This window comes from Mus caroli, chromosome 4 (assembly GCF_900094665.2).
Source record: "Mus caroli chromosome 4, CAROLI_EIJ_v1.1, whole genome shotgun sequence".
Lineage (NCBI taxonomy): Eukaryota > Metazoa > Chordata > Mammalia > Rodentia > Muridae > Mus > Mus caroli.
Window position 1 is genome coordinate 46,831,555 of NC_034573.1, and position 10,488 is coordinate 46,842,042.

The following is a 10,488-nucleotide window of genomic DNA, read 5'->3' on the forward strand; positions in this document are numbered from 1 at the left end:
GGGGGGGGGGGGGGGGAGATGCCTCAGCATGGGCCTGCAGAGGCACCCTCTTCCCCCATACTGTACTGTGCCTCCACCACACATATTCCTTCCTTCTTATCTTTTCATAAAACACAACAGGTACAAAAAAGTTTTAAGTTCAAAAACCAATAATCAAATGAGATCCAGAGAACTTGGATATATAAAATTTAAAAGTCAAAAGCAAGAGGGCCTTAACAGTGCAAACCCACTGTTGATTTTTTTTTTAGCATATTAGTATTAAGATGGCAAATAGTCACATAGGTATTACATAACGCCCTTCAAACATCAAAACTGCTTCAGGGACATTCTCTTCATTCCTTGTAAGTATTTGGCATGTTTGGCCATTGGTGTGACTGGGATAAATATGGCTCATGAGGAGTATTTAATAACAAGAAAGAAAAAAGTAAGGGCCAGGCCCACAGTGTTTACCTGGCAGCCATTTCTAGCTCAGTGCTGGCGTGTGCTGTAAGCTCAGCAAACTGTTTGAATGGATGAAAAATTCACCAAGGCATGACTGGACTCTGAGAAGATCTCCACTCAGCTGCTCTCTGTCTGTAAGGTAACTTTAATGTAACGTAATTACATTACGTAACAGTGCAATTCATCTTCAGTAGACACATATGCCAGGTCAATTTAATTGATGTTAAGGTGAGAGTTGTTAAAAAGTCTGTGCCTGTGGGAACAATACAATTGTCTTGCCACATTCCAGTTTGACTTTAGGTTTTCATCAGCTCCGTGGATCCGCAACCTGCTCAGAGTTTGTATTGTATTGTATTCTATGTTACACATATATGACTTTTAAGTTTTTGTTTTGTTTTGTCCTAACATTTCAGTGAAATAGAGAGGCCCAGGTTTTAAAAATGTGTCATGAATTAATAGTTGGGAACTGTCTTTTATCTATAGAAGGTGGATGACTTCTAATAACCCTGACTGATTTTTAGCATCGACAACAGCCCTGCCCTCCCTATTCGTTGTGCAACAAGGATGTGGTTTGCTGAGCAGGCCTGTGCAAAAAAAAGGTCAAAGCCGTATTGTTCATTGTATGGGTGAGTCATATCCCTCTCTCCTTGCTCAAGAACAATTGGATCTTAAATGACGCTGCTGGGAGCTTTGAGATGAATGGGGATTCAATTCCAGCTGCCATGTGACTGTGTCTACAGAAGGGGTTGGAGAGGTAGGAAGGCTAAATTAAAGGAAAAGGAAAAAAAAAAAAAACACCTTCAAATGACTATGATTCAAGGAAGGGTGTGATCAGAGCCCTCAGTTCCTACCAGAGGGATAAAGTGGTTGTAGTTAGAGGATGATGTAGTCACCAGAAAGATGCGCATGGGGGCAACATCTTTGATTCCAGGACTTGGAGATGGAAGCAGGAGGATCTAGGATCAAGACCATCCCTGGCCTGTGTAACAAGTTGAGTGAGTCTGGGCAGACTAGGATTCTCTAACTTCTGCCACTTTCGAGACTATGCCAGGCACTGGGGATTCAGAGAGGAGAGTGGCACATTTGTGTTCAGGGAAAAGCTCTCAATCTAGCTAGGAAAGAGACACTTATTTTTTCAAAAATAAAAAAATCCCAATACACCTCTGCGAATACTGCTTTAGATTGAAGAAGAAAACATTCCAGGAGCCAGAGGGTAGAGCAGCTACTGCTGCCTGAGACTCTGGGAAGATTTCTCAGAAGGAGATAAATCAAGTGTGCAAGAGAACTGACATGTGGCCACCCACAGCTAAGCAGGTCTCTGCAGGGCACCCGCACACAGGCTGTCTACATGACTCACAGAATAACCCCATGGGACACTTACTGTTTTTTTTTCCTAGTTTGCTGATGGCAAAACAGCTCATAAGTTCAATAACTTGAAAATAGCCCAAAGCGTGGCACTAGGAAACAAAGAAGAAATGGGAGTTGAGCTCTGGTTTCTGTTAATGACCTCCAGCTGCCCAGAGGGAAAAGGGAGACTGCTCCAAGAATGGTATTTGGAGGCTCAGGGGTATGGCTCACTGCCTCAGCTCTTCTTAAACCTGGGGTTGAGAAAGAAAGAGAAAGAGAAGGGTGGAAGAAGAAAAAGATGGAGAAAAGGAAGAAAGGAAGGGAAGGGGAAGAGAAAACAAGGAAAGAAGGGGGAAGAGGGCAGGCCTGAGTCTAGTAGTTTAATCACAGACTAGGAATCAGACCAGCCAAGCTGAGCTGCTCCAGTTTAGATAGGATTGTGTTATCCCTCCAAAGGCTCCTGTACTAGAAGCTTGGATCCCAGAGTGGCTCAGGTAAGGAGGTGGTTGAACCTTTAAGAGTTAGAAATTGACTACTCATACCTTCTAGTGAGGTAGCTTGGTGTTCTTGTGGGACTCCCAACGATAGGTCTAAGGGACCTTCTCTGACTCTTTTGCCTCCTCCCAGGACTCTTCCTCCTACTGGGTTGCCTCATTCAGCCTCGTTATGAGGGGCTGTGCTCAGTCTTATTGCATCTTGTTAGGCCATTTTTAGTGGATATTCCTGGGAAACCCGCTCTGTTTGTTGTTTGTTTGAAGGGAAACAGAAGACTTGCTCTGGGGCAGAGAAGGGGAGGTGGAGGGGGGGCTGGGAGAAGAGAAGGGAGGGGAAACTGCAGTCAGGATGTCGCGTATGAGAGAAGAATAGAAGTTAAAAGAACAAAAGAGGAGTTGGGTCTTTCTTCAGGGGCTAGTCCTTCTAAGCTTACCGGATTTTTATCAGGGTTGTAACTAAAGGAGCAATTCTGGTCCTTCCCATTCTATATTCTTGATTCCAGACACAGTCAGTTGCCATTCCCAGCACACACTGCTATCACAGCTATGGTCATGAGGTAATGCCGACACCCAGGGCTGCTGCCTCAACCTCTTTAACGATAAGCTAAATAAACTGCTTCTTTATAAGAACGCCCTGTCAAGTATTTCATTATAGTGATGAAAGGCAGGTTAATATGCAGAATAGATTTCCTAGCTTGTAGATTGCCTAATAATTCTGAACACAGTGGGATAATTATGTGTGTATAGCATGTATCTATGTATATATTATACACAAACACAAAATTTTTATATTGAATATATAGAATGTATACCATTATATACTGATGTCTTTGAGGCAGAAGGACTCTCAAAGTAGTTTTAATTTGTGTTTCCCTAACAGCCAATGATACTGAATATTTTTCTGTGAAGGATGGTGTGGGGATTTTGATTGGGATTGCACTGAATATGTAAATTAATCGCTTTTGGTAGGATGGCCATTTTTCACAATATTAATTCTACTAATCTATCCTTCTGTCTTCTATTGTCTTTCTTGATTTTTTTCTTCAGAGTCTTAAAGTGTTTATTGTAGACTCTGACATCTTTGGCTATGTTTACTCTGAATTTTTGGCTTTCTGGTTGTTATTCCAAAATATAGACGCATTGTAATATATTTCTGCCGTTCCTTATCATTATATAGTTTTCATTAGAAACAGTGTTCAATGAATACCATACTAGTGCTAATTAAGAAGAACATAATATTGCCATGTAAACTATAATTCTGCATTCTTTTACTAAAAGAGATGTTTTAGGGCCAACGAGATGGTGCAGTAGATGAGGACACTTGCTATTAAACCTGATGGCATGAATTCAAGTCCCAGGACTCATATGATGAAACAGAAAAACTCCCTTAGATTGTCTTCTGACCTGTACATGTTTTCAGTGGTGTCTATGACCACACACACACACACACTAAAATAAAGTCAGTAAATGTAATTTAAAAAATTCAAGATATTTTATTGATGGAATTAAATAATACTTTCAAGATTTTGACAATATTCCTAATTTCCTGGGGCCACTATAAGAACATACTAGAAATATGTTCCAGAGTGTGGAAGTCTGAACTCAAAGTGTCAGCTGAGTTAGCTCTTTTCTGGAGATGCTGAGGGAAATTACCCCATGCATCGTCCCGGTGTCTTGTGACTGCAGACTGCTGCAACTGGTAGCTACATCTCCCTTCTGACCCCATTGTCACATGGCTTCCTTCAGTGTGTCCTTCCTCATCAGGGCATCAGGTCTTTGAATTCAGGACTCATTGTACTCCAATATGACATCATTTTAATTAACTAATTATACTTGCACAGAGCCTAGTTCCACATAAACTGTCACATGCTGAGGTAATTCCATCCAGTTATTCAGTAAATACAGCATCTCCTTTGCAATCCTAAAATCCCTTCTCTGAACTCTTGGGGGGGAATTAGATTTAGATTTTTAAATGGAAAAAAAATCATAATAAAAAAAAATATCATGTACCACATAATAGTGTAGAAAGGTCAGGAACAATGTTCTATAACCAAAAAAAAAACATTGCTTCTCGGGTAAAATATAAGCAAATCTATACCAAGTAAAATGGAGACAATAGAGGGTTTGGTTATTTTATGCCCAAGCTTACTGCCAACAAGAAAGAAAGCAATTTTCAATTTTCAGAACTTGGGAGATATGAGCATTGGAGATTCTGTCATTCTTAATGTAGCTCTTTTTCAAGTGTCAGTGTTAAAGATCCCAAGTCAAAAAGACATTTGGAGTGCTGGACAGAACCATCAGAGAAGTACTTCCCTCCCTAACATGAGGACCTGGATTTTGATTCCCAGCACCGATACTGTAAAAACAAGTGAAAAAGGTGGGTTTGTAATGTCATCCTCAGGAAGACAGAGACAGGTGGGACTCAGGGACTCGCTGATCAGCCAGTCTAGCCTAACTGAATTCCAGGCCAATGAGAAACCCTACCTCAGGGTCACCAGTCTATTAGTATCCCATTACGGCTGTGACGAATCAACTGCACTTGAAGGCTTAAAATAACAGAAGGTTATCACCTCACAGTTACGGAGGTGACAAGCTTACTATGGGTCCCAGCAGGAGCCATGTTGTTGAGGAGGCTTTTTTGCTGCAGGCTAGTGTGGAGAGCCTGCTTCTGTATTTTTTTCTGCCCTCTGGAAGTGGTTTTGTTCCTTAACTCAGGGCTCCTTCCTTTGTCCTCAGTGCATGCCAGTCCACCCAAGACTCTGAAGCACTAAGTGTCTTGATGAAAGTCTTGTCATTAATTAAAAAAAAAAAATCCAAAGGAAAAAGAAGAAATCTCTCCCAGTGTCACATTATGGAATCAAACAAATATGTAAATGGCAGGTCATGTCTATCAGCTGTAAACTGTAGTAAGTTTATTCCTTTTACATGGAACACGCTTCACACTTAGAACAACCTTCAGACAATTGTGAGCACAAAGTAGTGCGTCCTCAGGGCTCTCCCAGCTTGTCTGTCTGCTTCCTCCTAGTTCCCTGGCCCTGGCTTCCTGCCTAACCTTGTCCTGTGGCTACTGAGAATCTTTCTAGACTAGCTCTGTCAAGTAGTGATAGGTAAGCTGTGGTGGTTTGCATGAGAGTGTCAGCCATGGGCTCAGGGATGGAAACACTCAGTCCGCACTTGGTGGCACTGTCTGGGGAGGCTTAAGAGATGGCCTAGCTGGAGGAGGTGTGCCACTGGGTAGGAGGATCATCGGAGAGTTTAAGGCCTCTCCCTACGTCTAGTTTGTTCTCTTTGCATCCTGCTTGTGTGTAAGGATTCATGATCCTGCTGCCGCGCCTGCTGCCTGTAGACGTGCCCCTCTGCCGCGAGCGACTTCTATCCACCTAGAACCGCTATGCAAAATAATCCTCTCCTCCTGTAAGCTGCCTCCTTCACGGTCTTTTATCACAGCAGTAGAAACATAACTAATACACGAGCTGTGTGTGTGAATTAAAAGTTTGCAATCCTATACCTCAAGGTGTAAAAACAAACAAAAAAGGTAAAATTCATCTTAATATATTTATTTGACCCAATGCACACAAAATATTGTCAGTTTGGGATGCAAGCAATACTGAAAATTGCTAATGAAATAGTTCCATCTTTGTTTCTTTTTACATTTTTTATTCAAAATTCAATGTATACTGGCCCTGCATGCTACAAAGCCAACCTGTAGGCAAGATGTGCCCACCAATGCAGAAGTGGCATGGAAGTTACTCGGTAGCCAACCACTTCCTGATTGGATCTAAGGCCCACTCCACAGGAAAGACTACACGCCTGGTGCTGTAAAACTGGTAAAAAGCCCTAGGCTGGGGATGTCATAAGCCCTGGGGAAGCTACTATTTGATTTTACTAAATGACCATTTTGTCAAGCCACCTTCTAAAGATCTGCGTTCATACCCGCCAGGCTGAGCTTCCCCCAACCTTGGTCAGGGAAGCTTTCTTTACCAGTGAGTGGCAATCGAAGCACGGACTCACGATTGTGCACAGTGCTGAGATGAAGCGACTATGGATGCTCAGCCCCAGTGGGACTCTTTATGATAACACCTCCACCAAGGTTCAAGGAAAAGAAGAGGCGGCTGGTGAAATGGAAAAGCGAGAGAGTGGGGGAGAGTGTGTTAGATGCTACCTTTGCACATGATGTGGCTATTACACTCATAAACCCATAACAGCTGCACAGGTCTCAGGTAAGACCAAGCTGACAAAACCTGTCAGATTTCCAGTAGTCGGTACTAATTGAGTTCAGTGGATTATAGCAAGGGAGGAGAGGACATGAAGGTAGGAGGGGGACATATTGGACTGAGTCGGGGGTAGGAGGTAATAAAGAAGACTTGAGGGGCATTGTATATATGTATGAAATTGCCAAAGGATATGTATAACACACTCTTTAAAAAAGACAATTATCAGTGGTTCTGCGTGTTAATAAATATGTATTTATGTCTTTGCATAAAGAAATCTGTTTCTCACTTACTCTTTTGAAACAAAGTCTTATTGTGTAGCTCAGGCTAGCCTAGAACTCACTTTGTAGTCTACATCATACTTGAAGTGATCCTCCTGCCTTAGCCTCCTTGGTGCTGGGAATATACATATATGAGCCACTCTGCCTGCCTAGAGTCTCTGTGTTTGAAATAAACAAAACCAAAACCAAAGAAAAACCAAAACCCTTTCTACTTGGACAAATCAAAAATACATGCATTTTTACTTTTTCCAGCCTCAAACTTGTTATGTAGCTCAGGATTGCTTTGAGTTGCTGGTCATCCTGCTTAAAGTTTCCAAGTGCTAGGGTCCAGATATGAGCCATTGGGCCCAAGCAGAATCTGTATTCTTGCCCACTTTGTTTCTCACTGTTTCTTGGCTGAGCCATAGAGTACAGAAATAAAACGAAGAAACCGAAATATAACAAGTTATCTGTTCAAATTACAAGAGAACTGAGAAGTGGTAGCACAGAGGACACAGAAGAAAATGGACCACGAGGACATTGTGTTAGACTTAACACAGCTACCCCAACCCAACCCATCTCAAGCAAGCGACTTTGTACAGAGGCAGCTGGAGGCTAGCAGAGGGAAGGGGAAACTGTGTAAAGTTTATAAGGCGGAAAGGCTGTATAGATCTCTGCAGCAGTGTGCTTCTAGTTAATAATGCAGCTTACATATGAATATTTAAGAGTTTAGTTGTCACATTACAAATGTGCTGCTCGATTTTATTTTAGATGTAGGAAGAGGGGGGAAGAAGGAGTGGGGGACAAGGAACAAAAAAAAAAAAAAAAAACAGAGAAGGGTGTAAAAGAAACTCTAATAGTTTAAAAGAGGCGGTTTCAAGCCTGGCCTGGGAGATGCTCCAGACGTCTGTCAAGGTAAGAAAGGACTAGGATGTCGAAGGCCATTGTCATAAGTGCAGTTCTGGGCTAGAAATTAGATCTGCATCCGTATTCTCTGAGAGACCTGAATTAAAAATCGAATTTGTCTTAACACCTGGGAAAGATGAGTCTTATTTCTTCTTTAACTATGACCATTGATAGAATATTCGGCAAATCATCAGGGATTTAGGTTGCATAAAATATTATGTCCTCCCCAGAACTAACACGATACAGAAAAGAAAAAGAACAAGCTCTCAGTTGAGTGATGCAGGCTGTAAATGCCTCTTAACTATGCCTGTGACTTTAGATAGATACATGGGACTCTATTCTTCATCTATAACACAGAGGCCATTGTGGGTCAAAAATGGGGTCTCACTTTGGGCCCAGAGCTTGGGCCACTGGGCTAGGTGTATGCAGGGAGTTTGACTGTGTGCACCCCCACGGAACCCCACTGGACCCTGCTCCTGGAGTGGGGATGGTGCAGTCTGAGGTCCCTGCGGACGTGCCAGAGTCAAGCTCAGATTCTTGGGCACCACAGATGCTGCTGGGTACTGAAGAAGAGCAGACGGACTCTGCCCTGGGGATGAAGGGGAAAAAGGCAGAGAGGAGAGAGCTTTGGCTGGGCCCTGCGGGAAGGGAATAGAGTCTTAGGCTAGCTCAGACAGCTTGGGTTGGTGGAGGCTCTGGTTGAGAACACAGAGAGGCCTCTCGCAGGAGGCTAGATGCGTGGCCCTTAAGGGGAAGACCTGTTCCACTGCTCCAGCATGGCAGATCCCGATGAGAAGAGGCAGTCCATGGTTTTGTTTTTTTGTTTTTTGTTTTTTTTAAATGTTCTTTTTTTTTTTTTNAAGATTGATTTATTTATTTATTATATGTAAGTACACTGTAGCTATCTTCAGACACTCCAGAAGAGGGCACCAGATCTCGTTACGGATGGTTGTGAGCCACCATGTGGTTGCTGGGATTTGAACTCTGGACCTTCGGAAGAGCAGTCGGGTGCTCTTACCCACTGAGCCATCTCACCAGCCCCCAGTCCATGGTTTTAAGGTGTTAATAGTAGAAAAGCAGAGAGAGGGGGAGAGTGGGAAAGTAGAAGACAGCCATGACCACGTGGAGGGGGGAGAGGGGATGAGGGGGGGAAGCAAACAGAGTAAGAGCAAGAGAGGGAGCAGAAAAAGAGGAGGGAGCAAGCAGCTCCTTTTATAGTGGGCTGGGCCATCCTGCCTGTTGCCAGGTAACTGTGTGGGTGGAGTCCAGACAGAATACCAGGGGTTTGGGGCATTGTCTATGTGACTGATGGCCACATACCTCTTTGAGGAGGGGTTGTGGGAGGCTGTAACTGTGACAGGAGCCAGGGTCCTAGGAGGTGTGGCCAAACACTTGTCATCCCTTAGGGTCAAGCCCTGTGCTTGACTGGGGATTCAGGCTGTGCAGGCACAGCTCACTGCCCCACAGGTCATAATATCTACTCTATAAGCTCTTTGACATACTGATTATGAATGAGATTATATACACGCATATAATCACACCTATAGAGAATCTATATACTAATCATGATTCTTTTTAGAATGCACACACACCATGTGTCTGTTAGGGTTGCAAGATGCCAGACCTCAGAAATCATTCTGCTTAAAAGAAAGTGAATATAGTCATATTAACTGCTTTTCAAATATGGAAACAGTAGATGGCTCAAAAGCTCTAAAAGTTCCTGTGCAAATTAAAATTCCAATCAGATCAATAAGAAGTAGGAAAAAACTAGCAATATCCAATTACTAGTTCCAGGAATATGGAAAAAGACTACCTCCATAGATTGCAAAAGGCAGAGTGAAACATCAAAGCTCTCGTATAGAATTTGACAAGATCTATTAGAATTTTAAATGAACATTTCCTTTTGCTGATCAGGTTGGTTCTAGTAATTGAGCTCCCAAATATTCTGCCACATGCAGAAATGTTGTATGCATAAAAGAATTTATTGCATCATAGTTTCTAAGGTCAAAAACCTGTAAACAATATGCCAGTCAAAATGAAACTGACCAAATAATAAAGGGCACTTCCACACAGTGGGCTCTGCAGCCCTGTGTAGGCTACAGTAGAAAATATCTCCAAAAACAGTCAAGATGCTGTGTGTGGGCACTAAGTTACATTTGTTGGAAGGTTAAGGTGTATAGTACCTGTTCATGTGTTTGAAAATGCAAAGGCAGTCTCTTCAAGGATTCAACAGAGTAAATAAATAACAAAATAAAATAAAAAAGTAGAATGGGCAAATGGGAAGCCAGGGTAGCAACACATGGAACCTGTATACTCATCTATATGTTACAGGTATACACTCTTCCTCACGATCCTAGGTTTGCTTCTGCTGCTGTGTTAAAATACCCTGGCAGAAAGCTACGTGGGGGAGAAAGGGTTTATTTTATAGTGAACAGTTCCGGATTACAGTCTCTCTCTGTGGGGAAGTAAAGGCGGCAGGAACTTAACACAGCCACACTAGTTAAGAGCAGAGAGAATGAGTGCATACATATCTGTGTTTGCTCAGCCATCTCTCTACACTTATAGAGCCCAAGAAACAAGCACAGTGAATGGTGGTGCCCACAGTGGGCTGGTTCTTCCCATGTCTATAGAATCAAGACAAATTACACACAGACATGCCCACAAGTCAACCTGGTCTAGATAGTTCTTCATTGAGACTCTGCCCAGGTGATTTGACATTGTGTCAAGTTGACAATTAAATTGATAAGTGGATATTAGCCCAAAACTTAGGATACCCAAGATATAAGATACAATTTGCTAAACGCATGAAACTCAAGAAGAACGAAGACC